Source organism: Parus major, chromosome 2 (assembly GCF_001522545.3).
Source record: "Parus major isolate Abel chromosome 2, Parus_major1.1, whole genome shotgun sequence".
NCBI lineage: Eukaryota > Metazoa > Chordata > Aves > Passeriformes > Paridae > Parus > Parus major.
Window position 1 is genome coordinate 37393885 of NC_031769.1, and position 27946 is coordinate 37421830.

The 27946-nt window shown below is 38.0% G+C and overlaps 1 long non-coding RNA gene across 1 annotated transcript; it reads right to left on the reverse strand.

Moving 5' to 3' along the window:
• LOC117245438 lies at positions 1–27733 on the reverse strand. Its single transcript, XR_004500134.1, has 3 exons — positions 27663–27733; positions 213–299; positions 1–109 (listed from the first exon to the last, which is right to left on the reverse strand). It is a non-coding gene; the product is annotated as an uncharacterized LOC117245438 (long non-coding RNA).
• Between the last annotated feature and the right edge of the window lie 213 nt (positions 27734–27946).

Sequence of the window (27946 nt, forward strand, 5' to 3'; positions counted from 1 at the left end):
AAGGCAGCAATAAAAATATTGGACAAGTAAGCTTTCTGAACATACTTAATACTGGTAAGATAAGTAAACCTGAACACAGGAGTGATGAAGTGTCTGTGCTACCATCAGTCTGTAAAAGGAAAACATGCTCTTGGTCAGAAGTGGTGATTGAATTGCTCAGACTGGCAGCAGTCTTAGAGAAAAACATGCAACAAAAAAATTTATGCACTTACCTTAGTGAAGGTTTCCTTAAGTTCCAGGGCATAAATTGCCACTAGAGACTCCAAAACTCTATGGTGCACACACGTTAGAAAAGCATTCTGAAAAACATGAAGACAGTGTGCATGGAAAAATTTACAGGAAAAAAATACCACCAACACAAATAGAGTTAATTTCCTTCTGTAAGGCCACTGTCCATTTTTAGCACTGAAATTGAAATATGTCCATAAAATCCAAATATTGTCTATATAGCCATTTTAAGATAATTTTAGTTAATATCTGTATTTGGAGTTTTAGATGCATGCTGTTCTTTCATTTTTCTTTTTGGGAAAAGTGAGGAAGAAAGACATATTGGAGCACCAGTATTTTTTTTTTTTCTCCTTTCCCCTCACTCCATACCCACTGTGCTCATCATTCAACAATACTCAAAAGCAGATGGTCCAGTTCTGTCAATTAATATATTACAACTCCATTCACCAACCACACGATGCCCAAGACAACAACTCTCTGTTATTAGCTAACTAGCTTCTGCCAAATGATTTCACTGGAATTGCTAAATTCACTCTGATTTTCTTCAATGTGAAAGGCTGCATCAGCAGCTAAGTAAGGAACATGACTGCTGGTGAAAGCACTCTTGAGGAGAGAGGACCATCCACCTGTAGAGTGACAGTGCCACTCATGCACCACAAGGCAACAGCTCAGCTAAAATAATGCTCAGAAGAGACAAATCCTCACATGCAGGAATTAATCTGCAGCTGGTAAGATATTTAGAGCAGTAAAATCACTGACTTCCATCAAAAAACTCTGATCAGAGCACAAGAATCCCCCAAATAGTTCAAATATATTAACTAGATCCTCCACCGCTGCTGAGGTTTGCCTAACAATTTCCTTCCTATCCCACCCATAAACCTATAAAGTCATAGAAAAGTTAGACTTGTAACATGAACAAGACTACAGATACAGTTTCTCCGCTGTAATTTATAACCCCACATAGAATAATATAAATTTATATAGAATTTTAAACCTGCCTGAGCTCTTCAGACACCTCAATTTAAAATGGAAAAAGAATGAAAGTAACTTCATTTGTGTGCCAGTTTGCACGTATGCCATTTTATTTCAAATCACTGCATGGAGCTGCAGCAGAAGAGATGTGGAAGCCATAGAGACTGGTGTTAATTTGGTCTTTGGAGCACATCTGTACATTTAAGATGCAACAGAAAAAAGCCAAGAGAATTCAGCAAACAAGCAGCAATAATTCATCACAAAATGGCATATCACATTCCTCTTCTCCCTACTATTTCTCCCCAACTCTCCACAAAGAATTACCTTCACAACAAAAGGGGTTTACAGCTTCTCACACCATTAAACAAAGTATGATCCAGCTCATGAGCATCTATTTCTTCTTACTGAGGATAAGAAAAACCAAATTCTTTTTCTAACTGAAAAAGTTCCAGGGACATTCATGGACCTGTAGGTAAAACCCAGCATCTTGAATTGCATCCAGAAAAGTCTCAGGCTCCACAGGTATCAAAGTAATTTTTCATCAACTTGAGGCTGATTTAAAAGGTTTAGTCCAGTGCACAGCATGTGTATTACATTAATCAAATCTGGACACGAGAGGCCAGCCTTTGAATTTAGTCTTGTGTGCCGAAGGAATCCTTTCCTCCTCCTTATTTCAGGGGAATAAAGGCAAGTTGCAGTGGCCACTGGAGGGCCAACCAGAACCTTGGGACAGCTAGGTAGGACCATGCCTTCTCATACCATCCTTGCTAAAGTAAACCTGGGCAATAAATATGTCTCAACATGTTGAGAGGTAAATATAAAATACTTTCTTCTTATTTTTGGTTAACAAAGTGATACTTAACTAAAATCAGATTTTTAAGTGGAAACCTTAGGTATTTTGGAAGATTACTCAATTTATGTTACAAAAGAACCAAGCATAGCTTTATCTGAGGTAAATGCAGAACAACAGACAATTGATTCCACCACTTGTACAAATAGCATCAGTCTGAACATTTACACAGCCTGCTGCAGCTCAGGACAACCCCCAAAAGCCATGGAGACAGTGAGCACTGTTAGAAGTTGTGGTATTTCTATTATGTCCCGTCATATCTAGAGTGGAGAGAGAATCAAGAAAACTGGTACAGACCAGAGACATGGCTGGTGCCAGGCTTTGTTGATGAGAACCAAGAATGAGGAAGCAAAGAGGAAGCAATGTCCTTAAGTGTTAAAGCACAAGCTTATGCAACTGAAAAGTCAGTATCTCCTCTTATAGCTATTTTGGCTACAGATGTTACCAGCCTCACTTCTGATTTTATTTTTTTTCTTTAAGACTGAAATAGTCTTTTCCTTGGTTACATGTCACATTAACTAGTTTCACAGATTCAGAAATTTCACATTTTACCAGTAGGTCTTGGCAACTACACTAGATTGCACTGCTGCAAGCATGGATTGTGATAACAAACAATTCATTGTACTCCTTACAAAAATTTAGTTGGATATAAGTGTTCCACTTTTTTGGTGTAATATAACTTTTCTTGAAAGTTTAAGCTACTTTTATCAACATCAGCTTATTAAATTTCTGGGTTTGCCCCCCAAAAGTAAGTTTTCCTCCCTCTGAAAGGATGCTATGGGAGTTCTCACCTTCATCTGATCTAGAACTGAACTAGGTTCTAGAATTATGTGCTAAACCAAGGAGTTAGGCAAAGCCTATCTTTCAAAGCCTACATTTTGCTGCCATCTCTCTTATGTATACTGAACAGTACCTTCCATTACCCACTGTTGTTAATGTATTTCCCTGCATTCTAAGTATTCTTTTAGATTTGCATTTGCTCTCTTTTGTAAAGATCTACCAATAGTATATTTTTGTACTTGTTGCTCTTTTCCACTCCTTTCCAGAACCATATTTTCAAATTTATCCAATATAGTAACATAAACTACAGTAACATAAAAATAAAGCCATGAACAAATCAGTCAAAGGAAAATACTGAAGTCAAAAAAGATGGGGTATTAAAAGATTTTGATTTTGTAAATATAGATCTGGATGGATGAATGAATGTCATAATAATTTTGCTTCCAAGATCTTTCTTACATGTTTACCTTATCCACATACTCTTATTAAATTATACTTTATTGTTTAAATTACACTTTATATCCACTAATATACTAATTCATAGACATAAGTACAACTTATCATTAGCAAAAATATCACATTCCAGTTTTCTGTCATCTTTCTCTTTATATAAACTTTTTATGGTTTTTCTGAGTTTTTGTATAAGTCATTCATGCACAGAAAATGAGCAATAACACATAGAACAGCTCTTCCCTTGCCATTTTTCTAATTACACAGCAGGCTTTCAGAAGCATTTTGCTACTCTTTCTGATCAGAGAAAAATTATATTTTTTAAAAATTCTTGGATGGTTATTTCATATAAGAGATAAAAACTGCAATGAAATAGAATCTATGTGGTACAATCCTCTTTACTGACACAGAGTGTTGCTTTCTAAGATCAGAAAACATCTGAAATGGCTACCCTGCTTGCATTTTCAGACATCCTTTAGCCAAACCTAACTGAAAAGTCCTTTCCCTAATATTCCAATCCTCCAATACTGCTGTTGGGGGGTTTATTTCTCCCCTTTTAATGATCCAGCAACTTCCATCTGCATTTTGGAAATGGATTTCAAACTTACTGTTTCCTCTAAAGAAGGACTCAAGTTACCTCAAACAAAAAAAATCCTCGTATCTCTGACACAAATTCAATGGGATATAAAGATTTAAAATGCTAGAAGAAAATAAGTGCAGCAGTAATTTTGGATGGCATTGTGGGATACCATAAATTAGACGGAGTCTTGTATCAGGTCACGTTTCACTGGGTAGCAATCTCATGCTCTCAACTTGGAAGTCCTAAGAGCCAGAGCACATGTCTGAGCTATAGAGTAAAAAAAGCAAGCTTTCAGAAAGCCTTTCCACTTGTCTGAACACTCTAAGTGTTGCACTCAGATAAGATACATCATAATACCAAACCAGGCCCAAGCATCTTCACAGAATAATTTTCAGAAAGCTTATTTAAGTAATAAGCCCACTTTTCTTGAGAAAATGCTGTCTCCAAACAGTCTGGCACACTGCTGTTCATACTCATGACATAATTGCAGTGTGTGGCCACCTGGAGCAGAGTTGTTTGCAGTAAGAGCTGATGCAGTGTGGCTCCAGGTTACAGGCAGAATTTGCAGCAGATTCTGCGTAACTCTCCTGTACCACAGCCTGTGTAAATTACTTGTTAAACTGGCTCTTCTCATATTTCTTGGACTAACTGGAGCAATTTGAAAAACAGTGGCCAGAAGAGGCAATCCCAGAACATGAAACCAGCCACCAGCCCTCCTAACACTTTTTTTGGTTTCTCATAAAAAAAATCGAAGGCTCAGGTACACAACCCGTGTTTTGTACAGTTGTGATCCCTGTTTTCTTACAGGGAAGAAGTAAACCCAGTGTTGCTCTAAACCACTTTCCATACTCCCCAAAATGTTGCCCAAAGCCTGGACCAACACTGCCAAAACTGTATTAAATGAACCTAATTACTGTTAAAAGTTATGCAGCAGTTCTGGGTCCCTAGGAATGTCCCCCACATGAGCACACATCCTATGTGTGATTGCACTGCTTCACAGCTTCTACAGCATTCATGCTGGAGGACTTCTTCAGAAAAGAAAATTCTTAGGTACAAGACTATAAAGACTATGGCTTCAAGGAGAAACCAAATATTCCCTTCTCCTTGGCACACACTGCAGTGCTAAAGTCAGCACAGTCAACTGATTAGATAGGTAAGTGGAAGTGAAACGTTTCCTTGAATTAAAATGTCATCCTTCCACACTTTTCAAACACTATTTTCCAAGGAATCATTCTAAAGAAAGACTGGCAGCTTTTCCTTATTGAGGTCCTTGAAGATAGCAGAAAGAGCAATATATTCTGTGGTCCATAGGGAGCTTAAACACCAATCTGCTTTCTGTATATACAGTCTCACAGATTGAAGTGCCAAACAGATGAAAGTAAATTTCTGATAAGGCCCCGTTCCTCAGTCCCTCTTGGACTTTCTGAATTGCCCAGCTGTGCACCTCACGGAAAGATGCAGAATACAGATCTGACTTTAAAGGCTGACTTTGCTGGAAGCCAAAGTCACAGATCTTCAGTCTTATGTTGTTTAATTTATTCTTAATATTCCTGAGTGGCCTCTGAAGAGTTATTTCAAAGACAGATAATTTAAGCTTTCCCTTACTAAATAAATATGGAAGACTGAGCATTAAATGTCAGCTTTGTTGTTTTCAATTGCATGTACTGCAAATAAACATAAGACCAGAATGCAGCATCCATATAGTGCATTGTGAAAAGGGCATTTGATGCAGTTGACATCACTCAGCATCTGACGGCAGCAGACTTGTATCACGTGTGAGCAGCCTTTAAGTGTTCAAAAGTGAAGTTCTTCCACTGGACAGCTATTGTTTAAGAGAGTTTAAAACAAAAACAAAAAAGCTGTGGTAATATTTCATGTGCATGCAGTTGGATTAATGCAGGGTACTCACTGTATTTGCCATTATGCATAACCCAACATACACTTCTTGGACCAAACTATTTCTGCTGAGCTCACTGCTGCTAAAATAATTTACAGCTACAGAAATAAAAGGTATAAATGTGGTTTTGACAGAGTAATACAACATTAAGCTTTCTGTGACAGGAACTGGAGATGTTGAATAGGTCTCAACATACTGAAAGTGGTTCTGATCACTGGATCTGTAATGTTGCTCACTTATTATTAAATGACAGTCATGAAATCCTTATTTCTCTTTGAGTTTTATTCATTATGAAGCATAGCTTCATTTGGTTCAGGGTTTCTTGGGCAAGGGTTTTTAATTTATATGCTTACCTTGAACCAAAACAGGCATTAACTTTATTCATTTTCTGGAAGCAAAACCAGAACTTTTATTTGTCTGCACTTTTTTTACCTACTCCATTTATGGAGAATGAAATATTTGCTCCTTCAGTCAAGAGACCAAAATATGTAAGTGTTTTTTACAATTTCAGATGTCTTGAGACACATCACCTCAGATATAAGACCATCACACACCTCAGTCCACTCTGCTACTAGAAATCAGTCATTTATTAAATTGTATAGATTACAGCACTTTTTTTCCACCATAGTTGCAAAATATGAAGCACAAGGATTTCAAGTATATCAGAAGCACCAGTACTCTGGTACATGATGAACTTGTCCTAATGATCTGCACTGCTCTGTACCCACTATTCTGACTATCAGAGCTGCAGTTTTCTCTGTCCCATCAGCACAGATTACTGCTGCCAGGAATAAAAATAATTCTGGGAGAGAAGAGGATTAAAGTGGATAACCCTCATGCCAGACAGCAGAACATGCATGAACAAATATACAGTGGCCATAGTCCTTAATTCCTAGGCTCAGTCCAGGAACATTCCTCTGCAATTCTTGGCAAAGGGCATCACAAAACTGACCTCTCCTCAGGCACTATGAAGAAGATTTGTAATAGACAAGTTCTATCCCATTCTCCTACATCTGCCAAGTGCTTTTTTCACACACTCAAAAATAGAATTTCCAAACCAAGTTCTTAAAATATTCCTTATTAATAATTAATAATAATTGTAGGAAAAAAAGAAAGAAGTGGGCCTGCTTCTCCAATCACTTATGCATGTGAGCAGTCTTAAAAGTCCAAAAAGAAGGAAGAGGTACCAGTCAGGGGTTTTTGTTTCATACTTGCTTTACCAGCTGACTAACAGCATAGGGATAAATCTTGGCTGAGTGTTTGACCTCACAAATATTCTCTCTCCAATGCAATATTAAATTATATTCTCCCAACCAAAAAGGTTCATGGTACAATATGCCTTTCTAGGTTTTTTTGCTTAATTTTGTAGTTTTCTTTTTTTTTTAAATCAGGCTATATTACACATCCTCCTTTTCCCGTCTTAATTTGCAGTTAGAGATCCTTACTCTGAGGAGTAGAATTTTTCTGGAAACAAGATTCTTATTGAAATTTTTCCCTCCAGGCAGTAAAAGAATATTTTACAGCAAGTTAGTCAAGTCTGCAGCTGTACCAATTTTTTATAAAGCTGTAAATTTTTTCCCCTTCCAAAGCAGAAATCCATTTTTAAAATGATGTGTAGTTCCGTGTTTTGGATCAGCTGTGATTCTGTCCACTAATCTGTGATCACGCCTGCACTCAAACACTGTATATTTTGTATATTGCTGTAAAAAAACATGTTGTGTCAGACTACCAGGAATTCCATTTCCTGGTTCACTTAGATGACGCTCTACTATGGATCTTATGGATCCCACTGCAATATAGTGAACAGGATACTGTCCAGACTATTTGTTCAAATGTAGTGCCTTCCCATCACGTGATTCTAAAATACTTCTACTGCACTCTTACCCCTACTAACTCAATGACAGAGTAAATGGCATTTAAAATCTTATTTTTAAGATAATCCTACTGTGCAAGCACTGCAACTCTTTGTTAAATGTGTGCAGCTATAAACAGATGCCAGCAAAGCTTATATCCAGGTGAGGAACAGTCTCTACAAAAGATTGAACTGTATGGACATCTGTCCAAGAGATTGATCATTTGGGTTTATTTTTTAAATAAGATGGCATTAGCAACAGAAAAAACATCCAATGCTGTTAAGATTCAATAGAAAAGTATATAAGCTCTTTTTAATGAACATGTTGAAGACTAATTCACTACATTTGCTACTCAAGCTCTTTACACACATGCTCTATGCAGACATTGTCTGGAAGATACACATGCCTTGTTTACCATGGGCCACTTAACTTCACACCTAAATCTTAGAACAGGCTCCATAATAATGGACCAGGAGCAGTTCACATCATTTGGTCGCTGCTTTTTCATTTTGTACATGTCCTAAAACAATAGAGGTGTTTGTGTGAGGCTGCTCTGCAAGGTTTGAGTGTAGAGAATTGATTACACATCTATACTACTCCACAACAGAGGTTTGCTGGTAGCTGACAGCTTCTCCATCTGCTTTGCCTTCCCTGCTGACCTCTACCAGTGCTCCCCAAGTTACCACAGGGCATCCCCAAGATTCTCACCTTGTGTAAGCAAGGAATACAAGCACTTACTTTCCCAACCCCTTGAAGCTTGGTTTTGAAGACAAAGTATTCCTACATGCTGCTGAATCCCAGTAGTGGTCAACACCAAGAAAAACAGACTTTTCAAACAATTCAGAATTCCAGTTTGAGACTGACTTCACAAGCACCATAGCTGATCCCCTCAAGACCTATCAGAAGAAAGTGGACTAGGCTTCCTCTACACAGCACTTCATTTTCTATAGATAGTCTACACAGGCAGAACAAATCTCAGCTGGAGGCACGCATCTTCCACATGGGCCTGCCATGCCCATGCTAATGCAAGAGACTTAGGCTACAGAACACAATTCCTTCTTTCACCTTCTAAAGGCCTACACCACCATCTTGCCCTTAATAAACAGTCCGTTGCTCCTGCAACATAATTCCTTAGGAAAACGGGCACTTTTTCCTTCTTAGTGGCTAGTGTAACAGGTACATGTTTTTGTCAGTCTTAATGATGTCTTACAAATCACATTCTCTTTATCTTGGTGGTCTGTGCTTTACAAACTGCATTTCTGCAACCAGAGTCCAATGCATAAGAATGGTGCATGACCTCATGTCCCAGTGAGCACAGAAGCAAGTCCTTAATAGATCTAGGTATTTTGGAAAGACTCAAGAGAAAGACGAGAAATGAACTATGCTGCAGAGCTCTCAATTAGCCAACTAAATTTGGGTGCTTCCACACAGAGCTATTTGTGACTAAGCTGAGTGGCTACGTTTGCTGCTCAGTGCTGTGAATTTCACACAGTCCCTTAAAAATTTTGTTTTCTAAAGAAAGAAAAGTGTACTGTAGAAAAAAAAAAGTCATCAGCCAAGAACATAGATTCAAGGGACTGTGTAATAAGCAATAACAAGGTTCTGTGTAAGTCATTCTGAAAGCATTTAAGGCAGCACAACATTTATAACTGTCAAGCTATTGAATAGAAACTTCACAGACTGTAGCAAGAGAGACTGGTTTCTCAACACTTTATGCTATGTTCCAAAATCTTTAACTCCCACCCTCCCTATCCTCCCTTCCCCATCTCTTTGGTAATCAGCTTCTAGCTCATTTTCCAGCCTGAAGTGCTATCATCACAAATGAAAAAGAAAAGGACATGTAGATGACTTGCATTCCCAGTTTTATTTTTGGCTTTCTTGACCTTCTGGCAAGTTGCTTTACCATAAAATTTCATTAAAGTCTCTATTAAATTCAGAATGGAAGATGTCAAGGAGAATAGAATCTATTTTAAGGGCATTAATAACTATAGAGAAGGCAATACATTAATGCTGTATCAAAACAGCAACGGCAATATTAGCTTTCTGCATTATGGAGCATCTTTTCTCCCTTACTTAAGGGAGAGTGCTCTCTTAGATTATTAGTCACTTCTTCATACGTAAAATTAATCTACAATGATTCCACTGAGCCAAGGAGGTACAATGCTATGGAAACAAGATCTTGACATAAAACCCTCAAAGCCATAGCACATAGAGAAATGGGTACTTAACACATGGTCAGATCAACTTTAAAAAGAAACCAGCTGAAATCTGCTTTTATTCCTGTTTCTACCTCTGCAGAGACTACTTCTCTTTTCAGAATTAATAAAGGGAACATTTCTGAACCAGCTGTCACAGTCATATATGTTTTTTCCAAATGTCTCATCTCAAGACCTCCCACAGCCACGAAGCAATTTCCAGTTGCCTTTCACATTAAACAGGTATGAAACCACAAATTCTCTGTGAAACTCCTTGAAGCCTTACTTTCCCTTTCCAAACCAAAACATTGTCTGAGATACTTTTCTATCATCTGGGGAAGGTCTGTAGGGAGTAAGGCCAGATAGGAACATTAAATTCCATGACCACAGCAGCAAGGCCAGTGTCCTGTACAGTGGCATGTTAGGTAGAAAAAAAAACACTTGCAGCACCACGTAGGGCACTATAAGCACTACTAAACTAAGATTGCAAAAAAAGTAATCTGTGTGGCCCCTTTCAGGGAGCAAACAGAAGCTATGCCTGCTCTAGTGAGCTAAATGGCACGCCTCCTGCTCTGGACCTGAGGAAAAGTCTCTCAGTGCAGCTTGCATCCACACAGTTAAACTGTGCTCCCTTCTCAGTAGGACAGCTCTGTCCACGGAGCGTAGTTTATTAATCCAGACATAGCCCTAAAGGCCAGAACGTCAGTAGAGCACATATTGTAATATACAGGGCATATGTCAGTAAAAGTGACATTGGCAAGGTCAGGGCTGCAGAATACAGGGACACTCCATTTCAAACAGAGTAGAATTTGTAAGTGGAAAACAATAATGAGAATGACATATAAAATAGCTCCCAATCTTTTAGCTGTTCTAATGGAACCTGGCAAAAAAGTGCTGAGATCAGATGCTCAATATTTTATTAAAAAGGTTGCGCTTCAACATTTTAAACAGTAATACACGATTTTAAAGCATATTAAAAAATAAAACCAAGTAAGAAAAACTGAAGGCCAAAAAGAGCCAAACTGAATTCAGGGATTTTGGTTAAGAGAAGAAAGTGAGGCACTACAAATCCCTCCAAAAAGCCCCTCAAATAAATCAAACTTAAAACTGACACCAAAAAAAAAAAAAAAAAAAAGAGGCTAGATAAAAGGGTTATTGAAAAGGGTTATTCTAGGTAGTTGGTAGAACTGGCACTCAGATAATGCAATAACGATCAAAAGTTACATAAATGGGACAATTTCAATGTACATATGACAAAGATTTCATTTTGATCATGAGTTCATACATCAAGTGGCAGGCTTAAAAAGTCATGGTATACAGCACATGCACTGTTTATATAAAGTGACACTGTTATGGAAGCAGCAAAGCAGACATAATGTTCCATTAATGGGCAGAGAAGGTTATCCATGCATTTGTACCCAAAAGCCAAGGTCACAAACTTTCCAGAATTACAAAGGATATCTGCTCGTTACAGGGGGGGATGGAGATGGGGGAAGGATGTAAAATTGCCTCCCATTTAGGGTATTATTTACATCTGTTATCAACAATGGAATACATGGTGCTATTGTCACACATGAAAGCTGCTGCTTATTACACTAGAACTGAAGCACATGTACTAAACCATGTCCCACCAGCAGAACTTGAAATCTGTAGACCCTGGCTTCAACACTACCACTTTTGTACCTTGAATTACTGATCATGGACACAAGGCAGTCAGTAGACTGAGCACGACACACAGTACAGCAGGCCAATTGTCATGAATAATACGAAGCAGAAACAGTTACTGGATCAATGAATTTAAGTTGCCCACATTTTATTTTAAAATTTTGAAGGTCAATAATGAAGGCTTAATAAATTACTGCAGTCCAGAGCAAAACCTTATTATTTCAGAGATAAATACTTCACAAGAAAAAAGGGAGGGAGGGGGGAAGAAACATTTCCCAAACTTTTGTGGGAATGGAAAAAAAGGAAAGTTTAAATTACTAACAAAACTAGAGATAAAGGTTGATGAACAAATGAGTTGATGAAAAACAAATTAATCCTCCCAAGTAATAGCCTTCCAACTCAGAGTCAGAAGAACAAATAAGAAAAAAACTTAAGAGGCACTTTTACAGTAGAAGAGTTTGTGTCTTTGGACCCATCGTTAACTAAAAATCAAGAACACCAAAATATTCTCAACATGTAAGATTGTTTTTGGGAAAAAGAAAACAAAAGAAAGACATCCAAAGTTATCTAGCATGAGGTTTCCAAACAAAGAAATCCTTGCGTGTGCGATATCCGCTTCTTCAGTTATCTCTCTACCCAGGAAAAAGCTGTTGACCGTATAAAGGCAAATTCCTGAAAACCCAGCTGCCTAGTTCTTCTGAAAACAAAAAACACCAACACAAAAAATCAAACCACACACATCAGTAACAACAAAACCCCAGGTAATATTAATGAGAGGATTTAATTGAAAACACATTTAAAACTACCAAAAATTTTTTTTAAATCACTCTTCAAAAACTTCTGTGACAATAAAGCAATGCAGTGGTACTAAAATGTTCTCAGTTTTAAAAAGCTCACACAACTCATGACAAACTCTTACTTCATCCTTTCTGTCTTTATCTGTGAGCTCAGCCAGACAGGCAAAGCAGAGTTAGGGTAGAACAATTTGTCTAGCCCCGTTTTTAAGAGGTTTATTTGGTTCTTTTCCCAGAAACCAAGTAATCACTCTAGGGAATTTCCACGGAGTAAAATTTCCCAAAATCATCTTTTGGCCAGCAGTCCCATAACTATGTAAGTAGAAATAAGCAACTTTGTCACAGAACATGTGACATAGTTACAAATGCCTGGACCATCAGGACCCAAATTATAAAAAATTACATTGAAACTGGGCTTATCCACTGCGGAAACCATGTTGGTGGATAAACCACATGGCACACCCAGAAGCCAGAATGTTTTTTGCTTTGATACACATGTATGTGATATCCAGAGGCATTCAGAATTTGAGGCATAAATGTTTCAAAAATGGATACATTGCATGTTTGAGATGTGAAAGTATGAAACCAACAGTCTTTCCTGCCATTCTGGAGATAGCAAAGCGCTCAGCCTAAAGGCAAAGGAATTATTTCGGAAGTTTTCCCTGAAAAGCTTGGAAAATCTTATTGCAACAAAGTCCTGTAGTGTGTCTAAAGAGCTAGAGCATTTTTAAATTGGTTAAAAAATACTAGAGCAGTTATTTTATGTGGATAATCTTCATTACATGGCCAGGGCTGTATCCAGGTTCAGAGTATTCCCTTGGGCATGCTCTAACCCAGTACCTAATGACTCCAGAAGAGCCTCCAAGAAACCCATGGTATCATGGAGCAGCAGCAAAGCCAATAGAAATAGGCAAGCCATGGGTTGTTACACTTGTTAGGAAAAAAAAAAAAAATGAGAGCAAAGAATTTTAAAGATATCTATTTCAATGACCAATATACAGTGCTATACAGCATATATGACAATTAATGTTCTGGTATTTCAAAGGATCAAATTATACAACCATGCAGATTAAGTGCCTTATTCTGTGTCATGCAAGAATATCACCTATTAAGAGATAACTACATCTCTTTAGGAATCTGTACTGAAGCAGCTAAATTATCCTCCTGAGACTGTTTTAAGACAACACAGTAAGATGCAAACAAAATCCTTCCGCAGACCTGAGTGATTTAAAAAAAGATAAACTGCCTTTTATCAGATTTTCAAAAAAACTACTTTCCAGTGGCTAATAATATTCATTTGGGGTTTTATTTCTCCAGTTTGTCCATACACTTCCATTAGCTCTATGGTCACAAGACTGACATACAGCTGCTGAATTTCTGTAGGTGTGTGTAACCATTCCTTCAGAACAGCACTTTTCATAAAAGAAAAGTTTTATCTTCTCTGTTAGATTATCATTCTGCCATTAAGTTCACTCAGAAAGTCTGTCCTTGGCATATTTTGTCTCTAATTAGAAATATTATTCCAGTAAAATATTAGGCTAATTTACCTACATATTAAGTTTTCAAAAACAACATATTTCATTTAAAACTTCCTTCTTAAGTTAGTCAGCTTATTGGTCAAAAATTGAGTGCTTTTTTGGGAGTTAAAAAATCCCAACTCTCCTAGAATAAGAACTTGATATTTTATAAGTCAAATATAAGTCAAAGCATTTAATTGTATTGTAAGTTTAATTATCTATAAGACTTATCACTATATAAATTTTTCCTAAATCTATTGGCATTTTTTCAACTCTGCCTCATGTTTAATACTCAAACTCTCAGAAGCAGGTTTTTAATTAGAAAAATTAAAGAAAAGTGAGTCTTTCTGTATAAGAACCTGAGAAATCCTATTCATTGTCTGTATTGAGTATCTGACTCTGAAGGCAACACTGAGAGAAGATAAAGCTCTGCCTGATAAGGTTGCTGGTAGAATAGATCAGATAAATCACTTGACCTGAAATACTGCCCTGGACACTCTCTCCAGTGCAGAAACCCAAGAAAATTACTCATGACTGAAGTGTTGATAGTTCAGTAGAAACTCAGAGGAGACCTGCATTAAGAGTGCTACTGGATGGAAGCAAAAGGAGAAAACCACAACCAAGTTAAATTTCCCTTTTGGTATTGCTCAAACATATTTACATATATGGGGGTAGTGGAAATTTGCAGTAAAAGAAAGGGAAAATTGGCCGTTGGTATCTAAATTTGTTGGCCTTATCTTGCAAGTAATAACACTATGTGACTCACTAATCTGAAAAACTTGGAGAAAACATTATAAACTTACAAAAACATTGAGTCCACTGTAAAGTGTTTACAGAATAGGACAGTGGTATGAAATTGTTCTGAAAAAAATCAATTTAAAAATATTTTCACTTAGAAGAGGAAGAAAATAGTGCACATTAGCACATAGCACATTAAGCAGCACCAGGTCTGCGCTTCTTGCTTATAGGTACTTTTTGCAATGGACATCAAATCCTCCTCATTCAAACCAGCAGTCCTTTCAAAACTAATGGAGTGACAATGTTTCCCTACATCCAGCTTATGAGATATGATCCTTGATTTCAAGAGGGCAGGGGAAGAGCAGTGCCCATCACCAGATGCCATACTACTGTGAGTAAAAGTGGTGAATTCCAGCAGCATCCAGGCATTGGGCAGGGAGAGAACAGAGAGGAAAAGCAGAAGGTAATATGGAATTGTGTCTCTGAGGTGATTTGGATAAAGCTGCTGAACAGCTACCAAGAGAGATTTTTGTTCCTAACTCATGACCTGGAGCATCTGGTCTTAAAGACTTCACAGACTGGAAATCAAGTAAATGGAGAAATGGCATTAGGCAGGGTTGTAATGGCCAGGGTGGCCTTGAGGGAAAGAAACCAGAAGAGATTCCACTTACATTACTTCTAAGCACTTCCCACATACTCTGCAGCACGGTACTCATAATCAATGTTGCTTTCCCAGGGGGTTGGCTTCCTGATTTTTCTGATTAATCATCCCCTGCTTATAAACTAGGATAGTTACACAAACTTCTTTCATCTGGATTTTTTTATTTATTTTTTTTTTTACCAATGGCTTGTTTTGAAAGAGAGGCAGCAATGCAGTTTCAGGATTTCACAAACTAGATTTTCTCTCTCTTGCTTGTAAGTTATCAAGAGAAATTCCATCTAAAAGGACCACTTCTGGGCAATCTTGCCCATTCTTGGATCAGTCTTAAGACTGATCTTAAAAACAGGGCTAAGTCTCAACAAATTAAATCCTATTAAGTTTTTGTTGATCTAAATACCTAATTCCCCTTAGTCATCATTGACTTCATTTTCTTTTTTGAAATTAAATATTTTTAGTGCATTTTAAGTTAGCAGCTGTTAATAAAAAGCACTTTGAATTGAACAGTAGGAATTTGAATATGCTTCCTGGAAAAACCTTTAACTGGGTCATCATCCTACGCTAGAGGATAAGAGTGCAACTACACACACTTGCCTTACAGTGTTTGTAAGATTGATTGAGCTTTATTTTTGTCAAGAAAATTGGAAAGATTAAGCCTATTAGACAGTATTTCCCTCAAGAAGCTCTAATTCAAAAAAATGTACATAACCAGAAATCTAGAGGGACAAAATTATAAACAGGATTAAGTAGAGCTTGCCATGAACTTGAGCTAGAGAGGCAGAGATGAAAAGTTCCTTAGAAAGGCAATAAGCGGCACTTTCACACCAATTCTCTTGTCTGAGAATACTCATTTCCTTGCACTGAGCAGCAAGAACTATTCTGCAAATAACAGTAGCCTGTCTGAACAAAAGCATCTCATTCCTCAATCTCACACTGGCCATTTTTCATGGTCTGGATGATGCAGTTTTGCAACTCTTTGAAGGAAATGTCAAGACTGCTTTTGCTGCAAAAATCATCCAATAACAAAACGAAATATCATGCTTTGAAAAAAAGAAGAAAAAGATATTTAAGCCTGTTGCTATCTGCTGTTTGCCTTTGGGTAAGTTTTAGGGCAGCTTTTCTTTTAGGCACCTTCAGGTTAGAAAGTCCTACAAGAACTATTAAATGTGGAGAAATTGATACAACCTTTGACTTGGTGAGTCCCTAAGCCACAGATTGCTGAAAGCAATTGATGGAGTGAGAAAAGCTTCACTTTATGCCTGCCTACTCTCATATTCTTTCCCTAAACATCAAGAACTGGAAGCCCTCCAATCCACAAGAAGTCCGGCCTGCTAAAGTGAGATAGATACACCTTTGATGTCTTCTTCTGCTCTCATATTTCTTAATTCAAGTATTTTATGCTATCAAGCATGTCAAATCAGTAATCTCAGGGTAATGTATAGGGAAAATTGGTGGTGAAGCTCTAGACTAATGAACCATTTCTGCAGCACATTTTCAAAGTAAAACCTTTAAAATCTCAATGTTTCCTGTATTTTATCAACCAGAAACTTAGTACCTTTTTCCCTAAATATAATGAAGGGTTTCCATCATTGTATTTCAGTTGCTCAGGTAGGGAAAAAAAAAATGTAGAAATTAGCTGTTACAATAGCTTTTTTTTTTTTTTTTTAGGAGTTAAACAAAAAGAACACATCATACTTTCTCATCACTACAAAGTATTCATTGTCCTTGAGAGTACTGATCATTTACATTAAACCTGTCCACACCCTCAGGTAAGTTTGGCAAGTCACTGCCTATCACTTTAGAAAAGTACTGTTTCAGCGATGCATTATCCAAGAAACAAGAAATTAAAGTCTTCAAATAACAAAGTACCTTTGGAAAAAAAAAATCCTCCCTTCCCCTCCCTAAGTATATGGCTACCTTTGGACTACAAATATTCAGATTTTATTTTATTCTTTTGTGCAAAAAAGCATAACTGGAAAACATTGAAGACTTCTCTTGGGCAGTTTAAGTTCCTGCATATTTCAACTGTTAGTCAAATATTCCTATCAAAAGTATGGGAAGAGTAATCCCAGTTGTAGCCAAGAGAATATCTGAAATATTTTACTTCATTAATAGGACAGCTCCCAAGAAATGGCTACGTTTGCTGCATGTAAAGCACACACTCTGAAGAGCAACTTTGTTTACTCGATAAGATAAATTTAGGAAAAAACATTACCATGCAAGGAATTAAGCAAATATTTGTCAGTATGCAGGTTAGGAATAATTAGGAATAATTTTTGTAATTCCATCTGTATTAGAATGTTTAATGGCTTGTATGACAAAAAATTATCTATACGTCTTGAGTACTACATTCAGAATCAAATCTGTTCTTCAGTTTAACTGCAGTAACTGTCGAGGAGAACTACCTATTATTAATACCCTCTAATACCTGAAAAAGAGAAAGACTTCTAAGCAAATATGTACCTATAAAGAGCATGTGTGGTTTCTTTCTGGAATAAGATGTTTAGCAATGCATAGACAGGATTAAAACTGGCTGCATTTTTCTAGTTTTGACTTCTACTTTCTGGCTTTAACAAGAAATCCAAAATAAAACCAATAAGAAGTAATATTAGCTAAATTATGAAGCTCAGATTATCTGCGGAAAACAACAAAAATCCATCTCTTGCCAGAACCTTTGCAGGTTTGAGAGTTATACATCTCCAAAATAAAACTAGTTCTTGGAAAAAACCACAGAAGAAATTATATCCCATTGGGAAGGGAACTCACCAGTGAATTGGAAGAAGTGAAAAGAAGGAGCCCTTGTTTCAAGAGTCTATTCAGCAGGCTTTGAGCTCCAGCACTTCTACCCTGGCTCAGATAACACTGGCTGTTAGGGACTTTTTATGGGATGCCTTTCCAGGTGAGTCGAGTCAGACTCTCTCATGTACCTGTATCAAGGAGGAGCAGCCTAAGAGGCACCTTGCATCTCTGAGTTTCAGCTGAATTCCTTCTCCAGGGGAGGAGAAGCACCTGCCATCAGTCTGGCAGGAGCAGAGCATGCAGCCTTGCACAAGGGCCATTAAGCTTGAGCGACTGTGTGCTACAAAACCCATTTTTTCCAAATCTACTAAGTATGTATGGGGAAAAGCTCTGTTATCCTTTAACACCCTACCTCTTACAATATAGTCACCAATCCCTTCAGTTTGTGCCTCAAATCTGTAAGAGTTCAGGATATTAATGGATGAAAACATTTGGCAGATGGTCCCAGAAAGGTCACTGCCAGTCTAGGAGGGACTTTCTCCTCTCTTCAGGGAGCAGAACAGAGCTATAGCTAAACTCAAGATACAAAGTATTCAGAAGAGCATCTCAGTGAAAAGCAAGGTACAAATTACATTACAGACAGCTTTGCTGCCTGTCTTTAATGAACAAGTCAATCTGTGTCAGTGAAACTCCTCATGACCTCAAATATTAGAAGCTATAGCAAAAAAATCAAACAGCTCAAAGTAATCTAAAAATCCTTTCTCGGTACATGCTATGATCTTGTCTATATCTGTTAATTTAATTCATAAGCAAATGAATAAAAATAAGAAAAGCTTGTCTAAAGCAAAGCAACAAGCTTGTAGATATGTTTGATGCTGCTTCAGAAGAAGATTAGCTCAGCTTTTCAATTGTCTTTTATTCATTATACAAACCAATAACCAATAATGTCAAATTGGGTGAGCCACTTCTTTGCCACTCTCACTCCAGTAAATCTCCTCAATTTTGATTGAAATCTTTGTTTTAAACTGAGTATAGCAGGTACTAAATTCATAATTAATCCACTTATCCCTCTTCAAGAAAAACAAAACTAAAATATACATTTTTTTAATCAGAAGAATTACCAAAACATATTTTTTAAAATTTTAGTCAAGAAAGTATGCTAATTCTCATAGTTACTTCAACTGAAGATTATTATGTAATACAAAACAAAATCTTTTGTTCAACATATTATGAAAACACAATTTAAAAGAAAAGCTTCCTGTACTCGCCAAATAAAACAAGGAATGCAAATGTTACTGGATTTTCTCCTGATCATTTTTCAAGAATGCACTTCTTCTCCTAACGAAAAAAAAAAAACCAAGAATTTCCAGCAAGAATTGATGATAGAAACCTTATTCCTCCCCATCTCCCCACAGTGATGTCTAGTGGGACACCTGTAGAAACAAACCTTTGCACAAGATTTATTCCAATCATGTTTGACACCTCTTTAGAATTCAACAGGTAGAAATATCATACTTTATATTAGCCTATAGGCTTCAGACTACATTAATAGAGTTGTGCACCAGACTGTAAACTTCATGTTTTGGCAGTTTCAGCAAACAGCAAGGATGTCAATCTCTGTGTAACATGATTCCTTAGAAAGTTCAAGTATTTCCAGTTCCAAGTAGATAATCTTAAACCTAGATTACTGGAAAATTACTGAAAAAAACCCTCAAAATATGCCAAACTAAGCCCAAAATCTTGCATCAGCATTCAGGACATGAAAAAGAAGCGATAAAAAAAATGCAAGTGCTACATTTATAGCTACATGTCACAAGTGCACTTCCTTTCCTCAGCTGTACGCATTCCAAAGTATGACTAATGGCACAGTGCACACTTGGTGAGACTGCTGGTGATACTAAACTGGGAGGTGCTGTTGAGTCCCTGGCAGAGGGATATAGAGATATTTGGACAATCATTAACAGTACAAAATTTAATAAGTGCAAATGCTGAACTCTGCACATGGGAGAGTAGCACAAGGCACAAGTATAAATTGTGAGATGGGTGGCTGGAGAGCAGCCCTGCAGGAAAGGGAGTCCTGGTCAGCAGTGAGCCCTGTCAGCCCAGCAGGCAAAGCCCAGCCTGGGCTGCATCAGACACAGCATCCCCAGCCAGTCAGAGGTGACCATCCCACTGCACTCAGCGTTGGTGTGGCCTCACCACGGACACTGCCTGCTGTCCTGGGCCCCACAGTTTCAGTAGGATGTGGAGGTCCTTGAATGTGTCCAGAGGAGGGCAAGAAAGCTGGTAACAGGTCTTGAATGTCCTGTGAGGAGCAGCTAAAGACTTTGGAATTGTCTAGTTTGGAGAGTCAGAGGCTAAGAGGCAACCTCATTGCTCTGCAGCTTCCCAAGGAGGGGAAGTGGGGAGAGAGTAGCTGATAGGACACATGGGAATGGCTCAAATCTGCACCAGAAAAAGTTCAGACTGAACATGAGGAAGCAGTCATTTACTGAGAGGGTGGTTAAACACTGAAACAGGCTTTCTAGAGAGGTGGTTGATGTCCCATGCCTGTCAGTGTTTAACAGGCATTGGGAAATGATTTTAATACTGTGCTTTAACTTCTAGTCAGCCCTGAAATGGTCAGGCAGTTGGACTAGGTGACCATTGTAAGTTAGTCCAACTGGATCTACTCTATTAGATCAATTAAAATATCATTTAATAATTAAAAAAAAAATAAAAATAAAAATCATCCAGTGACTTGAACACCAGAAAACAACCAAGTTTTTCCCAGGCAGACCTAACTTTGACCTCTAGGTCTGTGTACTATACAACACAATTAATTTACATCAACACATACTGTATAAGAAGAAAAGGGATCACAGTCCTACTGTAGAATGGAGGAAGTAAGGTGGAACATTTTTTTCTAAAGCTGTAACATCTTCCTCTTTCGGAATTAAATCATTCTGTCTAATCAGTGATTTGGAAAGGAACATGTAAGTAAAGGAGTGATCCTATATTTACAAGGCTCCCTTAGCTACCCAGGAAGAGATTGTGTCTAATTATAGTCAGCCCTTTGACATATTCAGGATGAGAAAGAAGATCATGAAGCACAGTGAAATGTTAGTCATTCAAACACACATCTTTTTCTGAATTCATCTAATCATGCTTTCCCATGCATCCATTGACCCTCCACACATTTACCCATTTTCCTTACTGCCTTGCTGCTCTGATTTTCGCTATTTAAGCATATTTTTTTAAAAAATCATGTTATGCAGTAAAATCTGACAGCAAAACAGCAGCCAAGAAAGTCTGAGGGACCAGTGCTGTAGTCAGTGGTGACAGAGGCAAAAGGAAGCTGTTCCTTGCTGTTTCCAGCTACTGCAGAGACGCAACAGATGCACCTGAAGGCTTCACCAGAGTAACTGAAGTGGCAGAGAGAAGCTGCTGAGTAACTCTCAGAGGGAGACGGTGTTCTACTGCCTGGCAGTGGCACAAGACCAACAGACAGGAAGCTCAGCAGTGATGGTGGCTTGATGCAGAGAACATACAGCAGAGTTCAGCTAAAGGGTACTCACCACCACAAAGCTAAAGAACTCAGAGAATGATCTCAAAAAACAGCAGAATGAGAGGTTTGAAAATAAGATTTTTGAGTGTCTTTCAGTTACTGAAATCAAAACTATGAAATTAGATACCTTGGACAAAAAGCAATGCATGGAAATGAATGAGTTTTATATGGTCTGCTAGAACAAAATGTTCAACAAAAAATAGATTACTATTTATGGTCTTTTTCTGTTCAAATTAGGAGTTTCTGGCCTTTCACTGACAGAACACTAGAGTGCTGAAAACTGAACCTTCTTTTACTGAGTGGAATAACATGGACTATTTTGGAAGAATTAAGATAACAAAACTTCATATATACTCCAATGACACCATGCTAAAAATCAAGCATTTGGCAAATTGGCTAACTGACAATAGAGGCCAAGGTATTTCTCTTGAATAGAGTGCAGAAGGAAAGGGTTGGACAATATTAATCTAATTTTTTATTCACAGGCAGCTGGGGGCACTGAGCCAGATCCTCTGTCCACATAAGTTTCAGTAGTGTTATGGCCAACTACTGTTCTGTGCCATAAAAGTTTCAAGTCTTTGATGAATGGCAGTAAATTAATTATAAGCAGGTCACTATTTTTCATGACCTAATATCCGTATTTGCAATAAAGCACAAAGTACTTAAACACTTATTCACTTATTCAAATGAATAGTCATGCAAAGGAGGACTCCTGAATGCCTCAGTGCCTCAAAGGTGGATCAAATAGAGATATATTACAGCACACATGGTCAAGGAAATAAATCCTTAGTTATGAACTCTTTTTCTGTTGATGTTTCCCATTCTTCTGTTTTGAAAGGAAGCAGATCTCTCTAAGAGCACACCTCCAGCCTTTCACATCTTGCTCTCACACCCTGTACTGCACAGGGTTTGCTTGTTAAAGAGCCTACCAAACACCAAACAGAGACAACACTGGTTTGGTTGCTAAAGCTGATTCAGTAGTCAAACCTCAAAGCTGACCAGCCTTTAAGATTTCCTCTCCTTATAACACTGTGTACTACTGGCATGGTCCAAACAATATAAGCATTCCCATTCCTTCTGATCTACACCAGCCTTCATTCACATCAGCCTCTTCACACTGGCCTACCAGATACAACAGGAGTATCACATCAAGAGCTATACCTGGATCTTGGTTAAGGCTCAGGCTGCCATCCTCATTCTAGCTTTGCAACAAAGGTGTTTTCCTGGCTCAGTTGAAAGCAACACCCTTGCATTTCTAGGTTGCAGAATTCGTAGAGCTAAGTCTCAGGTCTCAGACTAGACCAACTCCTAGATTCCTCCATGACCACTCTAAATTTAGTTCTGTAAAAGAAGTCCACAAGCTTGCAAGGATCCCTGCAGCAATCATCAATATTATTTGCCTATCCAAAACATATCTACCAGGAAGTATTTATAGGTTCAAAGGCTATTTTATTGGCAAAGTTAATTTACCTTATGTCTTCACTAAGATTCCTGTGCAGAGAATTTAGACAATATTTAGCTGCAAAACTCCCTACTTGAAATATACAGTTCTATAACCTTCAGAAATCTATTAAAAATGCAAGACCCTGGAATTCACAAGTGTCAGGAAAACACTGCCAAACACCATTAAGCCAGTAAAGATTCTTCAGAATTAAAAAACCTAGGCTAGATTTCTCAAAATGGTCCTGTTGATCTGATGAGATAGGACACCTTTTAGAGCCATAAAAAATATATATATACTTTTTCTACCTGTTATGCAATGCCTTCCTCAAACACTTTCAAACAAGAGGAGTTCACTGCAGACTTTTAGCCCAAAGCTTGTGATAAACCTGTTTTGCATAAATCAAGATGTTTGATGCCAATAAAACTAAGTGAATGCTTATGTTCTGTAAGGCGGGTAATCACAGTTACAGCACTGTTAAATACCAGTTGAGATAATATCTGCTAAAAACAAATACAGGTTTCAAGGAAAGGTAAGAGATTTCAGCTCTAAGAGAATTACTTTTATTTTTTACCTTGTTGCAATAGATGGAACACACTTGATTTTAAGATCTCATTTTTACACTCACAGCACAAAATCCTAGCCAAGAATTTCACATGGATGTGACAGAATTAGATCTTGCAATCACACCAGATACAGCTCTCCTTATTGGCATCGAGGAAAACACTTTTCCTCCCCACACCTTGGGATACAGATAGATACAGCTACTAGATACAGCTCTCTTTATTGGCATCAAGGAAAACACTTTTTATTCCCCAAACCTTGGGATCCCCATTTGCAAAACAGAATTATGACCTTTGTCTCCTTTATAAATTACTGAGAGCTGTTGACAGAAAAATAATATGTAAAAATACAGCAACATTTTTAGGAAGAAATTTAAGTAGCTTCTTTTTAAAGTGCAAGCTATGTACATCAGATTTGTTTTAAGTACTGATTTTAAAATAACTACCATTCTTTTCTTGGATTCCAATCTTGTCAAACCACAGTAAAATGAGACTTGGTCACCACTCAGCAGTGATATTTCAGCATGTACAAGAAACAAAAACCAAAAGGAGATTTGGCTTTCTTTTTAAAAATCAACTTGCCAAAGTTCCCCTGTAAAATTTAACACCACTCACATTAAAAGTTCATTTCCTCTTTTGCCTTCCAGACCCCAGCAGCTATGATGCCTCTAATATTAGATGATGAGGTTGGCTATCTCCAGAGACAGATTTATTTCCTACTGAACACATCATTATTTTCAAACATGAATAACTGTGGCTTAAACACAAAGTCATATAGGACCAAAGAAGGAGCTTATTTCTGAAAACCTGTGTTGAAGAAGGTCCCTTCACAGCAGTAAAGCTTACACTAGGTAATAACTAGCTTCATAAGCAAATCTCTGAAGTAATGATCTCATACTGAAAGGCTCTGCTTCTCATTACCAGGTCTGGGGTTCATCCATCCATATTCATGAATTGTTCCAAAAAATGAAAAAAAAAAAAATCTTGCAGAACACAGATTTTAAAAGGCTGCTGTAGATACCAGGTTTTTCTGACAATACTAACAGCATTTACATAGAGTCATGTGTTATGTTTCTCCTATCCATGGTATGAAACACCTGCAGACTCCAGCAGCACATCTCTCAGGCTCTCCTAAGATTCTGTCTTCAGTACCAAAGTAGCAACACACCAGTCAGTCTTTCCACACACCCACATGCACAAATGACCATTTAATAAATGCCATGAACTAACAGACCTTAATAGAAACCCTTTCATTTATGCAGGAATAAATCCAAAAGACAAATAGGACCACAGTGCTGCATCACTCCATCCTCCTTAGATCCTGAAGGAAAAGAGCCATTATCCTGACTCACCAAAATGGCATGACTCTTGAGAGGAGCAGAGGAGGGTACAGCTGAGAGTCACTGCTCTCAGAGCCCTGACCTACACATTGGAATACAAAGTCCTTCTCTCCAAGGAAAATTACCATTTAAAACAAGCTGCCACAGAAAAATCAAAGCAAAAAAGTTTGAATTTGAAAAGTTTTCAAATAGTCTGTGAACAGGACTTATATAAGTCACAGACAGCCAGTCCTGGGCTTCAGACATACACATGCAGTGCTTTGTATCGCTGCTCTGAGTTAAGGCTGCTGAGCCAAAGTAAATGTCTCCAATGATAACACTGGAACTTTGTAGTTTAATCTCCAGGTCCTCACTCTCTGGGAGAATTCAAGCTGCACACCAACAAAATCATGTGCAAAATATTTTAGAAATATCTTACTGTTTGATCCATAATGAAGTCTACTGCTAATGTGACCTCTAATAAATCAGGCTGCACACAAGTTCCAGCTGGCCCGCAGAGACAGTCCTATCTGGCTGCTACACTAGCACAAATCCAATGACTCCAGACACACTTAAAACAGAGTGCAGAATCTGCTCCAGAAAGCTTAGGAATCTGTATCAAGACTGTGACATTTCCAAGATTATTGTTTTCCAGTTACCACCAAGAGACTAGCAGCGAGCACTCAGAAGATAACAGACTGAGAGCTATGGGTAAACTCACTCAGAAGTTGTTTCACAACACACCTCTTGTTCTTAAAACATGAACCTTGTTAAGGAAATTAGCATAAATAACCTCTGAAGTATTTTCCAGATGTTTGCATTAATAAACAGAAAATCCCTTAAAGTCTATTAAGGGGGGAAAAAATGGTATGATTAAATAATTCCCTTTGTTAAAAATTAGAGGAGAAAACATCCAAGAATTGTTTAAGTTTAAAATAGGTACAAAGGCCAATTTTATCACTTTAAGGAGCCAGAGACTGATGATCCCTATGCACGTGAATTTACATACTAATAAATGCTCACCAAAAAAAGTAAATTCAGGGGGAAAAAAAAAATCCAAAGAACCAGCAGAATGTACAGATATAGTCACAAAATACCTTCAGCATTTTGATGTCTTTTCAGAGAAAAATGAAAGGGAGACCTATAAAAAACTGAGACTGGTATTAATATTTCCCACATAAAATTTCATCTTCACACTTTGAAGATTTTTCTCCCTAGTAGATCTGTTTATTGCCTCTTTTTATTTTTTAAGGTTAAAATGGCTGAATAATCTCAAAACAGAGGAAAATATTACATTGTCCTGATAAGAAACTTTCTTGAGATGAAATATTAATATTAATTAATATTAACTGACACTCACTGACATAGGGTGCTGCCTAGGGCCAGACAGTATATGACAACTGCAGCAGTACCCAGGGGCTGCCAAATCCCCAAGCCCTGTGTGAGTTGTTTCACCTTTTCCTTCTCTCACGAGTGACCCTTTTGCAAAAATATGGAGAGAATATGAGTTAACCCTAAATTTCTCTATCCCGTGCCTGAGTGTTATGGATCTTACCAGAGGGCTGCCTCCTTTCTTCACCTAGCTGGCACTTTACTCTGCAAGGATTCCCATTAAAACCTCAGGAGGCTTTTCAGCAATTAACACAGTGGGAATGGTAGTAATCAGCCTGCAATGGGGTCGTGCAACAGCCTATTTGCCCACAGGAATACAATGCAATTGCAATCATTAGTAGAAAGCTTTGAAAAAGATTGAAAGCTTGCCAAGTCACTCATAATGCAGTGATTGTGTGCAGCTCCTGGCTAGGAATCCCTACAAAGCTGCATAGCACCTGAGCTAGCCTGTTAAAGCATCAGGAGGAGCAAACATGAAACACATTAATCTCCAATGCACTAGCTGCAAACAATTACCAAGAGGCTCTCATTGCCTTTAAGAGACCTCATGCAAGCCCAAGTTTCCCTATGTCTGTTTTCATCTATATCAGCATTAAAGAAGTTAGCCTCTGGCATGTATTTTATCCTCAGTCTTTGTTTGCAAACATCAGATTTTGAACAAGACCTCATCATGTGTTGGGATTCATTTTGCTTTTTTCCTTAGCACCTCCTTAAATAAGCCCTGAGGAAATATTTAGGAGGGGGGTTGAAGCGGGGGGTGGATTAGCACATGTACCTATACTGAAAATATACAGCTGAAAGGTTTCAGTAGGGGAATAACAAGAAAATAGTTGCCTTGTACCTACCAATTCAAAGTTTCAGAAAATAGGAAAGGTATTTTTCAACAGACTTGAGAGGGAATATAAATCATAATTGTTGCAAAGGGAGGAGAAAAAGATTGTATTTCCCAAAGTCAGGCTTATTGATTAGACTTCTAAGTACATTATAGAGGTAAAAGCTGTATCCAACCGCTTCTACACATTTGCTGACTCTGCAGGTCATTTCAGACAGCGCTGCTCATATCTTTACCAGAGAAGGGCCCATTTTCAAGGTCACTGAAACTACTTTTGCTGAACTTTAATACCGCATCTGCACGTGCTAAATCCTGGATATTACACTATTGACTTAAAGAAAAATTACTTTTTCAGCTTGATTACATCACATTCACTGAAATTTATGTGCTCTGCTTTGGTGCCCTTATTGGAGCTACTCAGCAAGGTGAAAGTTCTGGATGAGTTTTGAAAGCACCTGCTTGTACAATCAAGCATATCTTCCCTCGTGTATTCCAGCTGCTTTTCTGTGCCAGGTAAGGAATTATCAGAGCAAAGCTGTTTCACAAGGTCTCTTCCAAGCTTGACTCCCCACACTCCCCAAGGACACATAGAGGGACAGGTTTTTGCCAGGCAGTGCTACACTTGAAACAGAAACAAGGCTGTTACTATTACCTGAGGAACTCAAGGGGCTGGCTCCACCACATTCTTCCTTTGAAGAGAACTAGAGCAAATCCACAGGGAACTATAGCTACTCTCTGCTTTTCCCCATGTCTGCAACATTCACAGGAAAAAATGAATGCTCTAACCAGAATCTTTCCACAGTACAAACCTCCCTGCCACTAAATACAATTTAAATCCAAGCACCTGAGGTTGTCTCTAGGCTGTGATTGCCCTGAGCAGCCTCAGCTGGGGCCACCACCTGCACATGCCCTGCCCACTACCCAGGGCTCCATTTA